Source organism: Lithobates pipiens, unplaced genomic scaffold, assembly GCF_037356315.1.
Source record: "Lithobates pipiens isolate NorthernLeopardFrog02 unplaced genomic scaffold, aLitPip1_a1.2 Scaffold_1, whole genome shotgun sequence".
NCBI classification, from domain to species: domain Eukaryota; kingdom Metazoa; phylum Chordata; class Amphibia; order Anura; family Ranidae; genus Lithobates; species Lithobates pipiens.
This window is the reverse complement of record NW_027507685.1, coordinates 59,476,140-59,499,126: the sequence shown is the minus strand read 5'-3', so window position 1 is coordinate 59,499,126 and position 22,987 is coordinate 59,476,140. Positions and strand designations below refer to the sequence as shown.

Here is a 22,987-nt window from a genome sequence, read left to right as displayed (position 1 = left end):
GGGCCATTCAACAGAGTCGAACGCTTTATGGACGTCGACAGACACCACTGCTCTGGGAACTAACAAAGTATTGGGAGCTTGGAGATTGGTGAACAGTCTACGCACATTACTGTATGTACCTCTGCCTGGTATAAAACCGGTCTGATCTGGGCTGATCAATGTTGTTATGAGTTTATACGGGAGGCCAGGACTTTAGTCAATATTTTTAGATCTGTATTTATGAGCGAAATTGGCCTATAAGATTCACAGTACAGTGGGTCTTTGTTAGGTTTAGGAATTAAAACTATGAGGGCCTCTTTCATAGAGGAAGTAAGGCTATTCTGTAGAAAGATAGTAGAGTAAAGCTTGCGCAGTCGCGGTGCCATGGCCTCTTTATGTTCCATATACCATTCAACGTATCTTTTAATGTACTGCAGTGTACCCTGGTACATGTCTTGCTACACTTTGCAGCAATGCATGTTCAAAAATGAGCATTACTGCAGTGCATAGATCTAAATGGACCTTTCAAATTTTCATACCTATTTTCTAAATATGCAGTAGAACACATTGCATGCTTAATCTGCACTTTTTTTTTGTATTTTGTCATCGTGGAGAAATGCAGGACTTTTGGTGAACTTTCAGAAATAGCACCAAAACCATAGGACATAATAGAAGTAAAGGGGTAAGTGCAGCTAAGCAGCATCAAACCCGCAGGTACACTGTATGGCAACCTTGGTGTGGTCAAACTGCACCACAGCAGTGTTAAAGGGGCCTTAAACAAGTGATCCCAGAGAGAGACACTGGGGTTAGCCATGTGTGTGGAGGAGACAGGTGTTCTCTACCTTGAATTAAGTGAATAGCTGACACACTGGGCTGCCTGAAGAACTTGCATGCAAAGGTGTATCTGCTCTAAAGCAAATAAGGCATTTGCCTTGGGCAGCATTTTTTAGGGTGGTGGCATCTCCCCCCCCCCCCCAGGGGACTGCACTATAGCCGATTGATGGCTACAGAACAGTCGTCCAGTTCTGGCATCTATTGCAGCAGGCACCTGGCATGTAAAGAGCCAATCACAGAAACTCTTTACCACAAGACAAGCTTTGTCCAATCACAGCTGATCATGGTGTGAATACACTTGCTGGTTATCGGAATTCCTTTCTACACTGCTAATCAGGAAACTGATCGTTAGTGTCCTCATTATCTGTGCAGTCCCAACAGTGCCCATCAGTTCTGCCAATCAGTGCTGCCAATCAATGCCCATGAGTGGTGCCAATCAGTACCAATAAGTGCTGCTGTTGTGGATTGATTCCTGGTCCAATACCAGAATGTATCTTCTATTCTGCCAAGTAGACTGGAATCTGGAACAGACTGGTACTGGTATACCATGGGCTGAGAAGCATATGAAGCTGATGGTGGGATAGATGCTCTTAGAGGACCAGAGAGAAGGCAGCTACATGCAGGCTGAGTCATACACTGGCGAGCAGGTCAGGAACTGATGCAGAGGTAGGAGTCAAGGTGCAAGCTGGGTCGGCAACAAAGCTGGCAGCGAAATAGCAGAGGGAGCAGGCAGGTGCAGAGTCAGAGACAAGCTGGGGTCGGATGCAGGCAGATAGCAGGGGAAGTTAGGAACAAGCCAGGTCAATCTACTGGAACTGGTATCAGGCACAGATAGCAGGGACACACGGGGAATGCTGTAGAGCAGACAGAATTGATTCTGGGTTCTGACCCAGTTTAAATAGCCCCTTTGGCGCCATGACTTGTCACAGGGTGCACGCGCGCACCACAGCATGCAGACACGCATTGGCTCATGCAGGGGCACCTGCAGAAATATTTTCACTGGTATTGGGCCACCATCTTGGCTTCTGGCATGCCCTTCCTGAAACTATCTCTCTGTCCACGCCAACAACACTACATGCTGCCGCTCTGTAAGCAGCCTTGTATAGTGTGGGGCATGGACTTAGTCCCCCTGAGCTATTATTGGCCAAAGGCTGGTTGTTTTTCTTATTGCAGATCCTCAGCAGGCATACATTGGCATGGCTCAGGAATCATTAGAGACTGTTGAAAGGTGAAATATTGGCCATCCTGACTCTTATAATGAAAGCAAGTTGTGGTCTGTGTCACACTCCTCAACTCTAGGGGGAGTGTTGTTACTCTGCTCTATTTGGATATGTTGCGGGGAAAGCTGATACTGCAGAACAAGAAGGTATCTGTATGGGAAAGAAAATCCAATGGCCTGTGTAACCCTGTCAACCCCAGTCATAACTGCTTGACTAAAGGTTGGGGGGGTGGTGACTTGCTGCTTGGAGGAGACTACCAGATACTGTGGGACTTAAAGGAAAAAAAGCTGAAGGGTTTAAATGCCTCCCCTGAAAAGGAGGGACCCTCTAACAAACTAAATTATAATACACTCTAGCTTAAAAACAAGGCTGATGTGTGTCAGAAGTAATATGAACCTGCAAGACTGACCTGGGCCCCTTTGGAGCTGTTTGCAGCATAAGTGGAAACCCCAGCCATTGAGCCAGACCTGCTCAATTTCAGGATCTCAAGAGAAAATTATCTTAGCATTCAGATGAGGCACCCTACTTTAATCCACCCAAGGTATAGGGTTACAATGTTAAATGGTAAAGCAGAGCAACCTGAGGCCCGGATTGCCTCAGGTTGTTTTAGCTCATCATTTAACACTGTAGTCAGCAACCTGGAGTGGATGTGCAGTTCACCCATCACTGACATCTGCATGAATGTGAGATCATACCACATACCTAAAGGCCACAATGAGATTATACTGGAAAATCTTAAAGGTATGTTAGACTTTGAGATCACATCACTCAAGGAGTCCTCCTGTAGTTGGTCAAGCACTATAATTGTAGTGCCTAAGCCAGATGGAAGTTGGAGATTCTGTAATGTCTTTCAAAAGTTAAATAATGTCTCCAAACTACATGCTTGTCTGGGAAGATGAATTAATTAAAAGATTATGTCCAGCCCAGTATTACTACTGTCAATTTAAAGAATGCTTACTGGCAGATCCCATTCTTGATGGAAGCTAAGGAAAAAAACTGCATTTGTCACACCAGAGGAGTTATGACGGTATGCCAGAATGCCAATCATGGCCTCAGTCACTGTTCAGAAAGCCATGGACAAAGTCCTGAGACTCCATATGGCATTCTCAGAAACTTACCTAGATGATTGTCTTTAGCCAAGACTGAGAAAGTCATCTAAAAAAGGTCCAGTTAGCCTTAGATTCCCTATGAAAGGTGGAATTTGAAAGGAAATTACTTCTTCTTGTGGACCACCCTTGGTTAATTCCAGCAGGCCACCGTGACCCCCAGTACCATGAGACCCAATGAAACCACGGAAACAAGGAATATGAATTCAAAGGAAGTCTGTCTTTATTTGGTGCTTACAAAGCTTATATGCAGTTTACAAAATCATAAGAAGTGGGAGTGCTTAATATGGTTAATATGAGGCATACAAATCATGGGATATATGGTTAGACAATACTGAAACATTCAAGATAAATTTATCACGAGTTATCAGAACATCTGTTCATGAGTCATAAGTCCTGCAACCTGTCCCATGGATAAATTTTGAGAACAGTAAAGAACAAACCAAACCGCAATGCCATACATAGGGTTTAGTGCTGTGCAAGCATCTCTGCATATTTGCAGATTTAGACAAATCAAAGGTTGTTACACAAAATGGAGGAACATAGCAAAATGGAGTCACAATGGTTTTGGGCATATTACTACAAGCCCCTTTTAAGTCATGAACGTGACTTACTCATTTGCATTCTAGATTCTTCGACTTATTCCTTTTGGTGGTTATAATAGTAGCTGAAATACACTTTTATTAGCGCCAGCTGGGTCAGGGGTTTGGGTTCCTCAGGATATCATGCACACAACAAGCTTGAAGCAGGCATATAAAAACATTACAAAAAGCAAAATCATTATAATGATCATAGCAATATCTTTGAATCAGAAGAAAATTCCACTGAAACCAAACCACGTCATGTTGCCCAAGGGATTACAAATTTTGGCAAGGTCCCTTGCTTCAACATGCAGTTTAGCAACCTCCTTCCTGTGTTGAGCAATTATGTTATGATAATTGGGCTCTTCCATACTGGTATTGTATACCCAGGTACAACACTCATAGTCACCTGTTACCTCACATAACTCTGTGAGTGTCACGCTCATGCTCTCAATGGATAAGTCATGAAGCTCTAGGTGCTTTCTTATTGCCCTTGTTTCTAAGTTAAGGTTAGTAATGTCAGCAGAATGTTTAGTATCTCATCCAAAATCCCAGAGTAGTTATTCAGCCTTTTCATCATGTTGATATCCCATCCTGTTCCTGAGGGGAAGCATGCCCAGGCCATGTCATTTTCCAAAAACAATTATCTTGCATGACGATGTTTAAGGAGGTAACTAGGATGAATACTAGCTTTACGTAAGTGACCTCCCTTATTGTCTCCAATTATACCCATTATCAGGACTAATGAGACCAAGTAACACCACCCCTGGGGATCACTAGGTATCCATGGATGTCATGTCTTCCCACATCAAATATATGTGCTGTTTTCCAAGGCTAGTAATTGTGTACTGAGAACTTGTTAGGTACATTCAGAGAATCCTGCAAGGGCAAGCATTGAGAGTAGTTTTGCCATTTCAGTGTGGGGGCGGGGGTGCTCATGAGGATATATATGGTGTCATTTAGGTACAATCTGAGGTGTCAAAGACTGTGGAGTAATCTGAGGACATGGAGAAGTTAATTCTTGTGTGACTACATGCCTCTCTGCCCTGTGTTCCATTCAGGAAGGGGGTGATATTCAGAGGCACAGCCATAAGGAGAATACGGGCTTTACTAGGATATAGCTTACTACATATCAAACATTTCTCATATGCATATTTCTGGGCACAGCTATATTTAAATTTAAGTAACAACATTTTTCCTGTGAAACTATCAGTTTTAGTTTCCTCATAATCCGAATACACATCCCTTCTGTGTCTGATAACACAAGTCTTCAGGATGATAAATACAGTGAGTCATGATCCATTTTAGCAGAAACACCATCAAAGTCAGCAAGAGCAGGAGGCCCAAGGCCTTCCCAGAAGTCTGTGGTGAAATAAGCGAGGTCATCTTTTTCAGAGTCTTGACCACCTGCTTCACTCACTGTTCGAGTACTTGTATTACCTGTTTCACCTCTCTTTACTTTATCTTGCTTCTTAGGTGTTTGGTTCACCTTCTTCACATGACTGGCATGGATCGAAGCCTGTTGTCCCTCTACCAGAATGGCTGTTCGGGTAACCGCGATTACTGTAGTCGAGGGTCCAAATGGATACTCTTTCTTCCTGGTATGATTCAATTGCTGGATCACCACGATGTCTCCCATCTGGAAAGGGTGAGTAGGTTCCTGTGAAGAAAAAAAGAGAGGTGTGAGCGACACGTTTTTCAACTCTGTCCAAAGTTTCAATCAATTTCTTAACATACTCCTCCTGTTTAAGGTCAAGATCCACTCTTTCTAACATTAATGGCTGTCTAGCCCATGGGATGGGGAAAGGCCTGTCCATCAGGACCTCAAACAGAGAGTAACCCATGGTTCTAGAGGGAGTCATTCTTACCTCAGCAAGAACTGCAGGAAGGATCTTTTTCCATCCATTGAAAGTTCTCCCTGTGGCTTACCTGACTTTATCTTTGAGTGTTCTATTCATTCTTTCTACTATTTCTGGAACTCTGCGGGTGGTATGAGATGTGAAACTTCCAGTCAATCTTCAGCGTTTTCACTAAATCTTGACACACTTTGGCTATGAAGGCCGGACCATTGTCTGACTTCATTTGAAGGGGGCAGCCCCATTTTGGGATTATTTCCTGTGTAATCCATCTTCCTTTGTGGTGACAAACAATTCCTGCCATCGTGAGAACATATCTACTATTACAAGTAAATATTATTGTCTCTTGCCTAGTTTGGGCATGTGTATAAAATCAATCTGAACGTGAGTGAATGTTGTGGATGGGTAAACAAGGTGTTCGTATTTTACCTTGGATTGTTTCTAATGCATGTGATGCACCTGGCAACATGTGATTTCATTAGGGAGGGAAGGCAAGGGATGAAAAATCTTTATCCAATAACCCACATGTTACCTGCCAGCCTCTGTGTCCTACCCCATGATATTGTAAGATAAATAGGGGTGCACTAGCTACGGGTATGCATGGTCTCCCCTCTTGGCAGATGAGTCCTGATTCAGGGCTCTTCTGCACTCCTTCAATGTTCCATTGTCTAATGTCCTCGGTGGTGGCATGGACCTGGAGGTCAGATAAGGTTCGATCTAGAGGGGGCATTTCTGGTGCTAGGAAGGGCATTTGTATTGTAGCATCTTGCCTGTTTGCTGCTTCCTTTGCTATTCTATCTACTAGTGTGTTTCCCTTGGCGATGTCATCCTGCTGTCCTGTGTGTGCTTTGCAGTGGAGGATGGCTATTGATTTTGGAAGCTGTATTGCCTCTAACAGACCTGCAACCAGAGTGGAATGTGAGATGGATTTACCATTGGCTGCTATGTAACCCCTTCTTTTCCAGATGAATCCGAAATAGCGTGCAACCCCAAATGTGTATTGGAATCAGTGTATATGTTCACATCTTGTCCTTCAAAGAGGTGACAGGCTCTTATGAGTGCTATCATCAGGAAGGGCAGTTGAAGACATGTCAGACCTGGGAGATGTGTATTGGTGTATGAGGTCCATGCACTCATGCTGAGGCACTACTTCATCTTCCTCACCTTTCAAGCCTAGTAAGGCATTCAGGATAGGTGTGGGGCCATATGTGGTCGATGTATATTTTATCTCAATGTCAGGGCTGGCTTACCCCTTCCTTCTCTCCTAGCTCTCATCTCTCTCCAGTTACCAGCTGTTCCTGATCATGCTCGTCTGACCTGCTTACTTAAAGCTGTCCAGCTCACTTCACCTCTGCCTTCGCCTTGGTCACATCACAAGAAACCATCTCCTGCGGTTCTGTTTAAAGACTGGCTTGCTGACATCCCTTCTGGCTCTTTATCCTGCTCTACTTGGATCCCTGACTTCTGGCTGTCATCTCGCAACCTCCGGCTTCATGTTTCCTCACTGAAGTTTGCACCTCGGTTTATTGGGCCTTTCCGTATCCTTCGCAGGATTAACCCAGTGACTTACATGTTGGACCTTCCTCCTAGTATGCGCATCTCAAATGTGTTTCATGTCCCCTTATTGAAACCGTTGATCTGTAACTGATTTACCACCTTGGTGCCACGCCCTCACCCTATTCAGGTTGAGAACCATGAGGAGTATGAGGTACAATCCATTGTTGACTCCCGCAGGTTCCGTAGGCGCATACAGTACCTGGTACATTGGAAGGGGTATGGTCCAGAGGAACGCTCCTGGGTTTCATCCTCGGATATACACGCCCCTGCCCTCCTCTGTGAGTTCCATAGACAGTTCTCCTCAAGCCCGGTGGCCCTCCGAGGGAGAGTGGTCATTGAGGAGGGGGTACTGTCAGGGTTGGCTTAGCCCTTCCTTCTCTGGGCGGGCTGCTCAGCTGTCGATTATTTGCCAGCTCTCATCTCTCTCCACAGTTACCAGCTGTTCCTGATCATTCTCGTCTGACCTGCCTACTTAAAGCTGTCCAGTTCACTTCACCTCTGCCTTCGCCTTGGTCACATCACGAGAAACCATCTCCTGCGGTTCTGTTAAAAAGACTGGCTTGCTGACATCCCTTCTGGCTCCTTATCCTACTTGCTGTTGCTCTACTTGGATCCCTGATTTCTGGCCTGACTGATTACCAATCTGGTTATTGAACTCTGGCCTGGCTGACTACTCTATCCGGTTACTGGACTCTGGCTATGTTTTGACTACGCTTTTTCTATTTACCTTTTTATTTTTATTTAATAAACAAGTGTGATTTAATTGTACTTCTGTCTCGGTCTGATTCATGGTTTCTGACACTCAAGCCTTGGGTTGCACAGCAAGATCACCTCATAGCCGCTCAACCTTTGAGCCAACATGTGTTGAGTATGGATGTTCTTTAACAGAATGGACACATTGTGAGTAGTGTGTAGTGTGGTTGCATGACCCAACGTGAATGAAGTAGCCGTCTCCACAGGATGCTAAAGCTTGGAGACACGCCAGCATGTCCTGTACAGGCATAGGCACAATCCTTGAAAAACATGCAATAGGGTACAGTTTGCCCCATACTCCTGTACTAGGACCCCTGCCATAGTTTTACAGTTGTTCCGGGCAAATAAGTGAAACATCTTGCTATACTCAGGCAATCCAAGACCAGGAGTCATGACCATTTAAGTTTTAAGATACATAAAACCATGCAACCTGGCTTGGACTACACAACAGTAAATCATCAACATATTGGAGTAGGATGGAACCATGGCGGGAGTCCAGGACCGCAAGTTTGCCTGGAGGACCACTGAGTAGTCTACAGGGGAGTCCACATAACCCTGGGGCATTCTAAACCATGTCATCTGGTGTTTTCTAAAACAAAATGCAATTATTGGCTGTGTTTCCTCATCCACAAGGATGGAAACAAATGCATTCATTAAATCAATCACAGAGAAATATTCAGCATCGGATGGAACAGAGGTAAGGAGTGATGGCACATCAGGCACTATGAGTACGATAGGTACAACCAAGTTGTTTATGGTCCTTAGGTCCTGCACAAACCTATAACTGCCATTCGGCTTTTTAACTGGATTTATAGGTGTGTTAAAGGGTGGAACTGTCTCTTTTAATCTTCCCTGATCTTCTTTCTCTTTGGACAAGGGATATTGTTTGTGGTAGACAGATTGTGCCCATTCTTTTAGAATGACTTTGTAGGGGGTGCAGGAGATGAGTCCCACATCGAGTTCGCTCTCTGACCACACTCTCCCAAGGTCTCACTCAACTTCTATGTTCATCATTACGGGCCATATTGGAATTCTCTTGGAGTGTGCCATGACACCTCCCTTGGTTGTTATTTCCATTTTAATACCCAAATTTTGCATCAAGTCCCTTCTCAAGAGGTTTACAGGGCAATTAGGAATTATCCAAAATTTGTGGTGAAGCAATACTGATCCTCGGTCTATGTTGAACACAGGGAGGGGCGGGGTTTTAAATGTTTTGGTAAGTATCCCATTAATTCCCATCAAAGGTTTAACATTTGTAGTCTCTCCTTTGTAAAAGTCCTCACTCAGGGTTGATTTGTCAATCATGATGACCCGCCTCCTAACGATGTTGACTTACTAGCATGACACCCATCCTACAATGTTTACCCAAGAGATCCCTGGCTGGCTACTGTATGTAAACAATCTGACCAGAAATCCTGAGTGACTTTATTGACAAAATATGGTCAGGATGCTGAATCATTGTGACCAAAACTACACAGATGTGTCTTGCCCTCTAGTGGGCTTAATCATTGAGATTGTCCCACTAGGGGTGAGACACATCTGATGGACCTCTCCTGGGGCTGAGGAACAGATTTGAAGCCATCTTACATTACCTGGTTTAGTATTGGTCATAGTGAGTCGGCATCCTATGTGTGATTGGTTGTAATTTTTCTGTAGCTTATTGTAGATTGGCAAGCTGTGTTTTTTGTTTGTTTTTTATGAACTGCACCAGTTCATTGCATGTCATGTTGACTGATGTCAGTGATAGGATCATTTTAGTGATACTTTTTTTTGTTTGTCTACAACCAGGATTTACCCTGCAGCAAACATTGAAAACTTTAGTCTGTAACATCAGCAGCAGAGATTTTATATTTATTGGTAATCCAAGATTAATTTCATTTTAATGAAAAGGTATCAGAACACCCCATCATGCGACACACAGATTCGCCTCTCCATAAAAAAACCTCCTGCTGCTCTAAAGACCCTCTCAGACAGCACACTAGCTGTAGGCAAGCCAGTAGCTCCAGCACATACTCTGCAAGCTCTGTCTATTGGTCCAGCATAGTCCATAGGATTTTGCTCCTAAGAGTGTAGACATCAACCCTTGACCCCCATGCGGTTAGCAACCATGTTGTTCAGGCACTGTTTGTGACCACTACCACCAGACAGGCCTGTGTCCTGTCGACAGTGCTCCGGTCATCTCTACCGCCTACCAGAGCTGTCAGTAGCAGTAGTTGATCGTGTCCTCTCCCCTCTGATACATGGAGCAAGGTGAGGGAAAGATGGCCCCTGGTCAGCTCCATAACATTGGATGACAGAAGCAACATCAAATGTCACTTTCGCCCAATGGTCTTAAGGGGGATTTTTTTTTTTTTTAAGAAATTTAGTTTAGTTTTAGTTTTTTATTGCATTCAAGTGTAAATGTGAGATCTGAGGTATTTTTGACCCCAGATCTCACATTTAAGATGTCCTGTCATGCTTTTTTTTCTATTACAAGGGATGTTCACATTCCTTGCAATAGGAATACAAGTGACCCATTTTTTTTAAAAAGGACAGTATAAAAATAAAAAATAAAAAGTAAAAGAAAAAAACATTTAAAGTGCCCCATCCCGCTGAGCACACGCGTAGAAGCGAACACATACGTAATCGAGCCTGCATATGAAAACTAAAACCACACATGTGAGGTATCACCGCAATCGTTAGAGCAAGAGCAATACTTCTAGCAAAAGACCTACTCTGTAACTCAAACTGGTAACCTGTAGACATTTTTAAATGTCTATGGAGATTCTTAAGGGTCAAAGATTGTCGCCATTCCACGAGCAGGTGCAATTTTGAAGCATGACATGTTGGGTATCAATAAAAAAATTGAGCTTGTAAGACCACTGCGCAAATACAGTGTGACATAAAGTATTGCAACAACCGCAATTTTATTCTCTAGGGTGTCTGAAAAAATATATATAAAGGATCCATTAATAGCAGTTGCAGAGAACTGTCTGTCTTCACCTGGGAGGAGGAAAAAGACGGCTTTATTAACCACCCAACTACCCCTCCTGTGCGTACTATAGATGTATGGCTAGGCCACTTTCTGAGAATGCAATCATTATATAACTACAATGACTACTGGCATACACAAATAGGTAGTCCTAGAAAGGGCTGTGGGTGTCTCTAAATTACTGTCCCTGTTAAGCTAGCTGATCTAAGTTCAAACGCCAGGCAGTGCATTATGTTTATCATTTGGACCAGTGAAATCCAGCATTAGTTCATGGGGACAACAAACTTTGAACTTGCTGGATTGGTTTTATTCCCACTGTAGAGATTAATCTGAGCCTCATCCATAATGATCCCTAATCATTTGTAGTATGGTAGTAAACAGTCAAGTCACAGCTTGACAAGTGAGGGGACAGTATAGAATGAATAGAGTGACACTTTTTAAAAAAGCCTATAAAATTGCTTATGAATACATTTCATGAAGTCATTGTAATTAAAATGCTAGGCTTATCCTTGGTAATAAATGGAAAGCAAATCATTATATACTGCACAAAGCTGCTTAGGGTGGCATTTTTAGCTACATGTATTACTGGTGTAATTGAAAATGGATGTTTAACAAAACAGTTGCAATCCATCGGAAACATTGCAGAAAAATTGTGGTGCAGAATTTGCAAAATATAACCCCTTCCTGGATAATAATCTAGGCTTGACAATCTCAAGTATGCTTTAACAAGACTACTAAGCATTCATTTTTGATTTATTATATGCAATGTCCGGCTGTATTACAATTTACCTGGGATCTGAAACTCAAAGTGAATACCAACCAATTCTTTGTCATTTTAAACAGAGTGGGAAGGGTAGAACCATTTTAGTGCTAATGAAACAAAAACAAATTGATCTACCTCTGCATCTCATTGTGCTTTTGGGACTCACCTGTGCTAGGTCCAAGGCTACTGTACACTTGTACACAGAACAATAATCCAACTAAAAGTCCTGCACATGGCACAAGTCCTTAGAATTTTTTTGGGTTTACACTATGATAAATGTTTTTTACTTAATAATAAAATGTCACACCCGTTCCCATATTGCTCCAAATTAAAAAGTGCCCACAGTACACATTGGGGTTCCCCCCCCCTTTTTTTTCTTTCACCCCCTGGGAGTAAGGTTTGTTTATTGCTCTTTATTCTGTAATTACAATCTGTTCTTGGGGAATTGATTGTAAATGTATTTGAAATATTTTATGCATTGATCTGACTGATACATTCTCTCCATTTTAGAAAATTGGTAAAGCTCCTGAGGAAACGTTAATCAAAATGCGAAACATGTAGAGCGCCAGAATATATCCAAATTGGTTCTGTAATTAATACCCTGTCTATTGTAAACTTTTCTTATATTGAGGATTTATGTATATTTTTTCTTCCTTTGGGCTTATATGCCTAATGGGAACGGATATGGACATTGTTTAAAATGTACTAGTTTAGACAGGATATGAAACAGTACTTGATATGTTTTATATTTATTATTCTCTTTTTTATAAATAAATATTTTTTTATGTAAAATATTCCCCTTTTTCTTTTTCCCCTTTTCTATATCAAATATACTATTATGCCTAAAAAGTCCAACATAACTAACACTTTTTATTGAGGTTTTTTGGTGTGGTTTCCCTTCCCCGTTTCCTTCCCTCCCTTTTTTTTCTGTCTCGATTGATTCAAAGGATGTGGCATTTGGTTCTTTATTTTATAGTGTAGCCACAGAACCACCCTGTGATAGATACACACTACATCTATTGCAAAAGTCCTTAGAATTGTTTATTGATGATATTCAAACAGCTCCACAAAAGCACAATCTACAATATACAATCTTGGTCAAATATGTGGAAAAACACAGAAAAACAAAACATATAGAAAACCATGTAGAAAACTCTGCAAGAGGATTCAGAGGTTACAAAGGGTACATGGCAAATACCACCACTTGACATTATATAATTATACATTTTTAAGTACAAATTACCATCTCAACAGTGGTTTAAACAAAGGGGAGCAATTGTGCTAGTTAGTTAATGTGAAACTTTAATCTACCAAAAAGAAAGTGCTAACAGGCAGGATTTTTATTGCAGAAGAGACATACCATATCCCGTCTGCATTAAAGTTCCATTACATGCCCGTCCTCGCTGTATACTGAGCTGCACACGTGCAACATTGTGGGGAATTTTGGCAATGCTAGGATGACTGAATTCCTGTGCATGTATGGGAGTGACGTAATCATAGCCAGGCAGCAGGGACCTCCAGGGGATCACACAGCTGGAGAACTGCTTTCTGCTTTAAGCAGGACTGCTACACTGCTACTTTGAAGGTTTAGATCTTAAGGTTGTTTTTACTGTCTTTTAGTAATGTTGACTAGTATTTATGATTATGTGCATACACCTCAATCATTGTAGTAGCATGGACATATACATATCTAGATCTGAGAGATCCTGTACAAAAGAGGTAGTTCAATCAGCAATACACATTTATTTATAGGGTTACCTAATATATACAAATTACACACCAGACAGTATTTACAACACAATGTACAGTGTAGGTCCCCTGGCTTACATGATATTTACAAATTACTCACAGAACCATATTTACAATACAATATAAGGTGCAAGTTTAGAGTTAGATTACCTGTTAACTTCAGGTCAGCCCATGGTGACTGCCGTGTGCTCCCACACCAGAGTGAGTTGGCTTGCTCACAAAGCATTATATCCCCCCCCTACTTTCTGTAGTGTGGCTAATATAATTCTCCCTAATTGGTCACTGTACCTAGTAAATGTATATTGGGAACAGTCTGATTGGATGAGTCAAAGAAAGCTGTTGTTTACTTCCCAGGTGAGATGTTATCAGGGAAAACAAAAGGCCAAGCTTTGAAGTTGAACTAATTACAGTAACACCAACACAACACTCAATACTTTAAATATATATTTCCCTCTAACGGAAATATATTTCTAATTACAATATTGTACAGGTATTAATGGAGATTTCACATAAACTCATAAGGCTACAGTAATAAAGTTTGTTCACCTCAACCTTGACTTCATAGTTTACAGTGTTAACATCTGGGCCAAATGTCAGCCTATGGAGCCTTTGTCCCTGATCAGCTGACTCACTAGACCTATTAATCTATGGATAAATCAGCCCCCACTGTAAAAATGTAGGGGGTCACAACAGCCATATTGTCAGTGCATGTTGGTTCTGTTATGGAGAGCTGACAATACTTGATACTTAATACTTGACAAAAGCTTTACTGGATGTTTTAGCACCCTGTTTTATAAAACCACATAGAGCTTTAAGGCATGTCCCAAGCCTACAATTCTCTTTATATGACAATAGTTTGCTTAACCTATGATCTAAGTTGCCTGCACTTCAGCACTGTTGTTGTTTTTAGGTTAGGTCTAACTCCTCAAGTTTTTAGTAGCTTAGGATGGTAATATTGAATGAATGAATGAATGAAATACTTATATAGCGCACAATGCGAACTGAATCGCCTCTAGGCGCTAATATTGATGAAAGATAATTTGCCACTGGCTCTTATTTAAAATGTTAATCTTATTCCTATAACCTGGGGGAAAGGGCATTGTTGGGGACTAGCGATTTTCTGCACTGAGGATCACAATTCATTATAGCCGCGAGTACTGTTAAATTACTTTTTCCTTTAGAAATGTCATTTTGTGCAGGGGCTGTTCTAAACACGGGAAAAATGTGCCACTTTACAGGCATACTATAGAAACCTCCCAGGTACAAAATGTAAAGGAATATTTCACTTTTATTGTTTCACTTTAAGCATTATTAAAATCACTGCTTCCGAAAAAACATCAGTTTTTAAAACTTTTTTTGCATTGATACATGTCCTCTGGGGCAGGTCTCGGGTCCCCAAACACTTTTTATGCATATACAGTGGTGTGAAAAAGTGTTTGCCCCCTTCCTCATTTCCTGTTCCTTTGCATGTTTGTCACACTTAAGTGTTTCGGAACATCAAACCAATTTAAACAATAGTCAAGGACAACACAAGTAAACACAAAATGCAATTTGTAAATGAAGGTGTTTATTATTAAAGGTGAAAAAAAATCCAAACCATCATGACCCTGTGTGAAAAAGTGATTGCCCCCCTTGTTAAAACATACTATAACTGTGGTTGTCCACACCTGAGTTCAATTTCTCTAGCCACACCCAGGCCTGATTATTGCCACACCTGTTCACAATCAAGGCATCACTTAAATAGGAGCTGCTTGACACAGTAAGGTCCACCAGAAGATCCTTAAAAGCTACACATCATGCCGAGACCCAAAGAAATTCAGGAACAATTGAGAAAGAAAGTAATTGAGATCTATCAGTCTGGAAAGGGTTATAAAGCCATTTCCAAAGCTTTGGGAATCCAACGAACCACAGTGAGAGCCATTATCCACAAATGGCGAAGACATGGAACAGTGGTGAACCTTCCAAGGAGTGGCCGGCCGCCCAAAATTACCCCAAGAGCGCAGCGACGACTCATCCAAGAGGTCACAAAAGACCCCACAACAACGTCCAAGGAACTGCAGGCCTCACTTGCCTCAGTTAAGGTCAGCGTTCATGCCTCCACCATCAGGAAAAGACTGGGCAAAAATGGCCTGCATGGCAGAGTTCCAAGGAGAAAACCACTGCTGAGCAAAAAGAACATCAAAGCTCGTCTCAATTTCTCCACAACACATCTTGATGATCCCCAAGACTTTTGGGACAACATTCTGTGGACCGATGAGACAAAAGTGGAACTCTTTGGAAGGTGTGTGTCCAAGTATATCTGGCGTAGAAGGAACACTGCATTTCATAAAAAGAACATTATACCAACAGTAAAATATGGTGGTGGTAGTGTGATGGTCTGGGGCTGTTTTGCTGCTTCAGGACCTGGAAGACTTGCCGTGATAAAAGGAACTATGAATTCTGCTGTCTACCAAGAGATCCTGAAGGAGAATGTCCGACCATCTGTTCGTGTACTCAAGCTGAAACCAACTTGGGTTCTGCAGCAGGACAATGATCCTAAACACACCAGCAAGTCCACCACCGAATGGCTGAAGAAAAACAAAATGAAGACTTTGGAGTGGCCTAGCCAAAGTCCTGACCTGAATCCTATTGAGATGTTGTGGTATGACCTTAAAAAGGCCGTTCATGCTCGAAAACCCTCTAATGTAACTGAATTAGGACAATTCTGCAAAGATGAGTGGGCCAAAATTCCTCCAGGACGCTGTAAAAGCCTCATTGCACGTTATCGCAAACGCTTGGTTGCAGTTGTTGCTGCTAAGGGTGGCCCAACCAGTTATTAGGTTTAGGGGGCAATCACTTTTTCACACAGGGCCATGATGGTTTTGATTTTTTTTCACCTTTAATAATAAACACCTTCATTTACAAATTGCATTTTGTGTTTACTTGTGTTGTCCTTGACTATTGTTTAAATTGGTTTGATGTTCCGAAACACTTAAGTGTGACAAACATGCAAAGGAACAGGAAATGAGGAAGGGGGCAAACACTTTTTCACACCACTGTAAGCCTTTAAAATGAGCACTTTTAATTTCACCCATAGACAATTCATTATAGCCATGAGTAGTTTGAAATTACTTTTTTTCTTTAGCAATGTCATTTTGTGCAGGGACTGTTCTAAACCCGGGAAAATGTACCACTTTAAAGGCATACTATAGACACCCCCCAGGTACGAAATTTAAAGGAATATTTCACTTTTATTGTTTCACTTTAAGCATTATTAAAATCACAGTTTTTAAAACTTTTTTTGCATTGATACATGTCCCCTAGGGCTGGACCCATGTCCCCAAACACTTTTTATGACAATAACTTACATATAAGCCTTTAAAATGAGCACTTTTGATTATTCATGTTCGTGTCCCATAGACTTTAATGGTGTTCATGTGTTCGCCTAAATTTTTTGGCTGTTCGGTATGTTCTGGTTGCGAACCAAACTGGGGGGTGGTCGGCCCATCCCTACCGCCATGAATCGTTGGCTGGGACCCACTAAGCGGTTTGTGCTGAAGCCAATGACGGCACATTCGGATCGGTGGGCACTTGAGTGCACCCCCTGCCTGAAAGTACAGAATCACTTATATACAGTATACGTTATTCTGCACAGCCGACCCACACTGTAGCAGTAAAGCTACAGTACACACTCAGAAAGTGGTTAAAAGCATTTAAATAAAAAGGTATCCTGATGTACATCCATTGTCAATCACTTTGTCCAGAAATTCAGGTCCACATCAATCACAATGAACATCGGCCGCCAACCCACACAAAAAAAAAACACTGCCTGCTGACACTTGATTTATCCCAAAACTTGCCCTGTGTCAAATTTTAAGTTAGAATTCCACATCCTTACCACTCCAATAGTAAAGAAACCCCTATGCAGTAAGGATAAACTACTTATTGTTTAGCTTCATTCAGTGTCCACCTGTCTTGTTAAGCAACCTAACACTGAATAGGCCCTTTATAAGCTTTGTTGCCCTTCTCTGGTCTCTCTCCAGTTCCAGCACATTGTTCCTGAGGACTGGTGACCAGAATTGGATGGCATACTCAAGATGTGGCTGAACCAGAGTTTCATAAAAAGGTAGAATTATAGTTTTATATCTTGATTAGATACACTTTTTTGCATGCTAATAGTCTGCTGGCCTTGCTTGCTGCAGATTGGCATTGCCTGCTATTGCTGAACCTATGATCTACTAGGAACTCCCTTAGAGGTTCTCCCCCTAGCGAGAAAATTGCAGTCTTATTGTTAGCCCCTAAGTGCATTACTTTATATTTTTCAATATTAAACCTCATTTGCCATGTAGTTGAAAAAAAAATTGAATGTCCAAAAAAAAAGTGAATTGCTTATTGAGTGAGTCCATGAATTCAGCGTTTCTCCCCCACTAGCCAGCAATTTCAAATACTTCTAGTGCTTTTGATATTTATGTTCAGTATTTGTCCTAAACAATTTGGCTAAATCAATTTTGACAGCTTGCTCATTTGACTTTCTCCATAAATGGTCTGCTCTCAACAATATGTCTTTTAAATCATGAGGATTTGGGGTAACTAATAAAATATTTTGTTTGATATCTTCCTGCAAAGCATCTAGAAACATATTCATATGTATCAAGCCACCATGCTCAAATGCAAGATTATAATGACCAATAAGTCCATAATAGTTGCTATCCTGTGTGACAATTCATAGGGAGATTCATTTTGCATTTGTTGGATCTTCCCATGAATAGTAACATCAAAATGTACACCATACAAAACACATAATAATTCCAGTAATATGTCTCTTGTCCTCACAGGCTGAATACAGATCTGTTTAATTCTCATCCAAAGGCCATTTCCTATAGAATGTTGTATGACTCTTTCTAAATCAGGTGGGTTGAGATTGTACATATCTCTGACCTGCTGCAAGTCACAAAACCATTTTAAAAATATGTTTAAATCATGATAGGGAACCATTCCTATTTCTTTAAGAATTGCGTCTAATTGTTTTGGTTTCAAAGGCTTCATTACAAGCTGAACTTCACCTGTATTATTATTATTATTACTGTTGTAAACTGTGGAGGTCACAGTGGGTGAATTATCAGATTTAATATGAGGTTCTGTTTCATTTGATAGAAAATTTGTGTTTGTATTTTGCTGCAGATTGCTGAATCCAAGATTTGATGCATATCTGCATTCCTGAGATCTCTTCTCTAATTCCATAATTCTTAATTTTAATCTCTCATTTTCCTCAGATAATTCGTCACAAAGTTTAGATTTTTCAAGCAAAGCTCTCCCAATGGTAACTGCATGCAATTTTAAATTTACTGTCTCAGTGTCTATTTTGTAACCTCTCACAAACATTGTTGCTATTAGCAACTGCATTCTGTAACTGGGTAATTTCCTCAACCTTACCCTTCAAAGACCTTTCAATGGTTAAATAGCAAGATAACAAGCCCTGCACAATACAACCTTTTCTTTTACTTTCTGAAATGTTGCTATCAAAAACATTTTTCTCTAATAATTCCTTCATCATTGTCCATATCTGCTTACATTTTTCTGGAATTTCATAAGGACCGCCATGACACTTAATAGGAAAATAAATATTTTACTCACCGCATTAGTTACTCCTTCAGCTTCCAGTTCAGGTCTTCTGGTACACGACAGTCCTTTTTTTGTTGTTTCCAGTCTCCAGAGAATAATTCTGACTCTAAATCAGACTCTCTTATGTCACAACCAGACTTGGTTCTTCAGACTTCTGTCCACCTCACAGGATTGTTGTCACCACCAACTTCTGTTACTAAGTCTGAAAATGCTCTTCTGGTCACTTGAACGGCACCAATGTAGTGATATATTGTATATAGTGGGTAGATAACTAATTAGTTATTATAAGTACTCTTCCGCAGCAACCCAATTCTTCCAAATAGATGCACTTTATTGACTTCCAACACAGAGCAACGTCTTGCAACAGATGACACAATCCAACAGAGTAAATCTTACAAATCTAGTAAATATTCAGAGCCTCATGTTTCCTCAGACCTTGGTGCCATGACCACACACTCAGACAAGACTGAACGCCATGTTATATCCCCACCACATTGAATGGCTGAGCAATTTGATTGGCCCTTTCCATTAAATACTTTGATCTCCATGTGTTTTCAGCGAGGTAGAAGATGACCCCTAGCCGTGAACAGCTGTAGTCATAAACTGCCCTAATTCACATTCTTGCATATTAACATGAACAAGTTTCCTTCAATATGCACAATTAGATTAACAGCCCCTTTGATATGTGTAATTGAGTTGGCTTGGACAAGTCACTCACTCAACTGAAATCTGGCCTGGTCAGTCTTGTACTGTATGTGTCCATATAACACCATATATAAAATACATGGATATATACACACACACACACACACACACATATATATATATATCGTATTTTTTGGCGTATAACATGCACTTTTTTCCTCTTAAAAGCAGGGAAAAATCGTGGGGGCGTGTTATACACCGATCCCCCAAAATTCTGAGCCTCTGGGCGGCTTTCAGCCGCCTTCGGCTCTTCAAGGTGACTTTTGGCCGCCTTCGGCTCTTCTTGGCAGCTTTCGGCTGCTTTTGGCAGCCTTCGGCCGTTCTCGGAAGCTTTTCGGCCGCCTTCGGCTCTTCTCGGCGGTCTAAAGCTTCCGGCCGCCTTTGGCTCTTCTCGGCGGCCGAAAGCTTCCGAGAACGGCCGAAGGCGGTCGAAAGCTGCCCAAGAAGAGCCGAAGGCGGCCGGAGGCCCGCCGAGAACTACCGCACGCCGCCGAGATACACATCCGGCTCTGTATCTAGGCGGCGGCGTTTTAAAAAAATAAAATAGACACGGCTGCAATGGGGGACAAGACTGCAATGGGGGACAAGAGTGCATAAGGCTGCAATGGGGGACAAGACTGCACTGGTGGACAAGGCTGCATAAGGCTGCAATGGTGGACAAGGCTGCATAAGGCTACAATGGTGGACAAGGCTGCATAAGGCTGCAATGGTGGGCAAGGCTGCATAAGGCTGCAATGGTGGACAAGGCTGCATAAGACTGCAATGGTGGACAAGGCTGCATAAGACTGCAATGGTGGACAAGGCTGCAGATGACACTGATGGGCATATAAATGTAAGTTTTTTTTTCCCCTTCCCTCCTAAAAGTTTTTTTCCTTAAAATTCCCTCCTAAACTTGGGGTGCGTGTTATACGCCGGTGCGTGTTCCGGTGCGTGTTATACGCCGATAAATACGGTATATATATATATATATATATATATATATATATATATATATATATATATATATTACAACAGTAAACACTGAATAAATAGTTTTCAATCAGAAAAATTAATGCTTAGAACTGTAAAATTCACAATTTAAAAAAATAATAGGATTTTTTTTTCTTACTGTGACCAGTCAGTGTCCCTCATCCCCGCAACACCAGTTACATGATGACACTATACTTCACTGGTGTCGATATATATATAAAAAAAAAAAATTAAATCTTTATTTTTAATTTCTTAATTTTTCAAAAAGTTGTGACAAAAAATTACAACTTCAAAAAACTGACCATGTCTCTTACTAAATACCTTGGAATTCCTCATTTGGGATTATTTTGGGGATATTTGTACTGTCCTGGCAATTTCATCAAGAAAGAGGCCATCGATACATCAGGATTGATGGATTTTCAGACATATAGTATATACTATAGTTTTTGGACTCTATAACTTTCCTACAGACTAAATAATATACACTGATTTGGGTTATTTTGACCAATGAAATGTAACAGTATACATTTTGTTCTAAATTCATGAAGAAAGATTATTTATTTGAAAACCTTTATAACAGAAACAAAGAAAACACAATTTCTTTCCGTTTGTATTGCAAAAAAAAAAAAAAAAGCAGTGATTAAATACCACCAAAAGAAAGGTCTATTTGTGAGAAAAAAAATCCTAAAAATTTCATATGGGTAGTGTTGCATGATCGTGCAACTGTCAATCAAAGTGTGACAGAACTGAAAGCTAAAACTGGCCTAGGCAAGACATGGGTAAAAGTGTCTGCTATTGAAGTGGTTAATAAAACTACAATATGAGACACATAATGTGCACTATGAGAGAGCATGGTAATTGGGATTGGATACCAGAGACTTTTTCCACAATTGTTTATTTCTTAAGAGCGTGGTCTATTTTTCATTTCTTTATACCCTTTCAGGTTTACAATGCTTTGCAGTGTTTCCAATTGCCTTCCTAGATTCAGGATCTTGGTTTCCAAGGAAACAAGTTACATTTTGCACAGCAGTATTCACCCTTAAAGAGTTGTTCAAGGAATGTATGCATGGCGCAGGATGAGCACCTAGTCACTTGACCATTCCCATTGGACATTTTACCCACTAACATAATGGGGATTATGCAAGAAAATGCTACCATATTATATTGAAAAACATTAGATATAAGGAAATAATTTTTCACTTCAATACTGATTTTGAGATTTGTACCTCTTATAGTAAAGGATAAAACAGATTAACCACAATTACTGTAAAGAGCCCTTTCCTATTCAGATGAAAACATTTCTATTTGTTTATGCACAAATTATGTTTACTTATCCCTAGTAAATTCCCTGGGATATAATAGCATGTGACAAATCCTTACATTGGCATTGGCTATCTTTATAAATATTTGTTAGATAATCTCATCTTCTTTTTTGAAATAAGGCAAATTATTCTAACATCAGCAAGAAGTAATCTCCTTTTAATTAGGTTCAACATATTTTAGATATACAGAATGAATTAGAGCATCTGATATATTTTTTTTTGCACTTGATGTTCTTTGATATGTCAAATTCATGCAACTTTCCTCTCCTATACTTTACACTGTACCGCTAACAAAGAAATGTAAACCAGACATCGGCTCTGTAGTTCTTAGTCTGATAATAGGTTGATTGGCTTTGATTGACATCTAGCACTATGGATATAAAAATATATTACTGCCTTAAAATTTATGTATAGCCAAAATGTTTGCTTTGATTTTGGATAGAGTGGTAAGGGATTAGAACCCCTGACAAGGTTTATTTTTGCCTGCATCCCTATTGGCAAGATTCACCACCATTATTTTTCCAGGTAACCACTCTTACCTGATAAAGTGCATTTGTGTCTCTATGTTCGACAATGGTCAAGTTTATTTAGACAATGGTAAAAGGAATGGGGATGTCCCAGGAGTTCCAACCTATAGTAACTTAACCATTTAGAAATCATGTCCTAGCTTATAAAGTTAGTTCAGTTAGACCAGTTAGTCCGAACCATTTTTTTTAAACTTGGCACCAATAACTAAATAAATCCAGGTGAAGATCCTGTTTTATTAGTAGACTAGTGTAGTACTTCCCTATTAGAACACAGGAGTGGGATATCTCCCCCATAATTCCCTGTTAGTTGATAAAAGTGGGATTCCCACTGGGTCATGGCACACTGATAACCCCTTTACTTGGTAATCAAAGAAGATTTTTAATGTCTACCCAATAAGGGAATTTCATACTTGCTGATTTTCTGACAACTATGCTTTGCATCTTATTATTGTTTTTTGCACTCTCTTTATTGAAGAAACCTGTATGTGTTGTCA

The 22,987-nt window shown here is 40.7% G+C and overlaps 1 protein-coding gene across 2 annotated transcripts in view; it reads left to right on the top strand.

Annotated features, from left to right (window-relative positions):
• The window catches only part of LOC143924586 (5-hydroxytryptamine receptor 2A-like), a 999,965-nt gene that overhangs the window by 412,006 nt on the left and 564,972 nt on the right, over positions 1–22,987 (top strand). The window contains exon 3 of one of the 2 annotated variants that reach the window (XM_077449081.1): positions 5,197–5,368. The exons of the other annotated variant lie outside the window; for it this stretch is intronic. The gene's annotated coding sequence lies outside the window, so the exon portion shown is untranslated. The remainder of the gene's footprint in view (positions 1–5,196; positions 5,369–22,987) is intronic. 2 annotated transcript variants of the gene reach the window in all.